Genomic DNA, 1,595 nt, shown 5'->3' on the forward strand with positions numbered 1-1,595 from the left:
AATGAATTGTGATTGAAGGCAGCCTAATCATGGAAATTTTGAAATTTATGAATGATAAAAATTGTCAACACAATCCATGATTTGATTTTAACATACTCGAGATCATAAACAATTCTTTAAGCTAAGCCACTAAATATTGACAGGCTAAAATAAAAAAATACACCTCTATCAAATCAAAAATACAATTTTTTATAATGTAATTTTTTAAAGACCTTCCTAGGAATTCGTAAAAATACCTCTGAAATTTTTATTGTAATTTTTGCACATTATAAAATTTTCCTAATAAAGGTTAAAATCGAAGGTTCATCGATTCTTTATGATAGCACTTGATTATTAGTTATTTAAAATAGCATGTACTAATCATTCATAAAAATTATTCCTTCATCTGAAAAGTACCTTCATTCATTCATCTCTCATTGCCACTTGATCATAATCACTCCTCAAAATCAACTTTAAAAAGCAGCTACAACCATCATATCTAATAATCATTGAATTTGGTATTGGAAATCCATATATTTATGTGACTTTATTGGCCTAACGAAGTGAAGCTATCCCTTCCGATCTACTGCGCTTGCTTAGATACAAAGTAATTATTATAACTATGACTCATAATCCTCAACCAATTAATATTTTTCAAAAAAATTCATTTACTTGCTTTTAAGTTCCAACAAATTTGTCAGGATTATTATGTAATTTGAAAATTAAGCTATTATGATCCAGAATCAAGTTAACATGTTTTATAAAATTTCCCTAAGGGGAGCTAATACTCATCGTCGGTTCTCAGGACTGTTCTTTAAATCAATATAATAGTGATCAGACATCAATTGCAAATACAAACACTCGCCAGTTGCTCTTTATTCAATTTCAAAAGCTATCAACGCTATAAATTATCCCTCAACAATAATCCCCTTTCAAAATCATGTGGTTCAAAGACATTGCAAGGTTTCTTAGTTCATTAGAAGCGTAATTGATTTCTATTTGATTGGAAAGGAACTCTTAGTGTCAATAATTATTCAAATTATCCTCTCCGTTCTATTAATTTTGACATTATAAGCAATGTGGACTTTCCAAAGTGTGTCCAACAAATATACCATAATCATACAATTCAAGACTACTCAACAGCGACATATTGCAGAACATTTATAGATAAATAAAGTTCATGCGCATTTATCACTAAGTAAAATTAAAGTTGATGCTGTCAACTCTTGTGAGTATAGAAAAGTAATTTTATTTAGCCAAGCATGTGTAAAATGTGGTGTGATATATTATCAAAATTATGTGTTCATAGCAACTTAGCAGCAACAATCAGTGACATAGCTACAAGGATTTTCAACCATGTTTAATGTATGTTTGATGTAGAGACGAATGAAATTGCTAGGGAAGAGGATCTCCTCTCCAAAATCTGAAACTCAAGCCAGGCGAGGCTTGGATCAAATTTCAGCCTGATGTGAAGAGAAAACTGAGAAGAAAATACCATTTGGAAGGATGGAAGAAGTCAAAACTCTTTCAAAATCGTAATATTACTTCAGATTTTATTCTCAAAATCTGAGAGAATATCAATTTATCACAAAGAAGCTGGAGGTCTTCATATTGCT

Source organism: Dendrobium catenatum, unplaced genomic scaffold (assembly GCF_001605985.2).
Source record: "Dendrobium catenatum unplaced genomic scaffold, ASM160598v2 fragScaff_scaffold_157, whole genome shotgun sequence".
NCBI lineage: Eukaryota > Viridiplantae > Streptophyta > Magnoliopsida > Asparagales > Orchidaceae > Dendrobium > Dendrobium catenatum.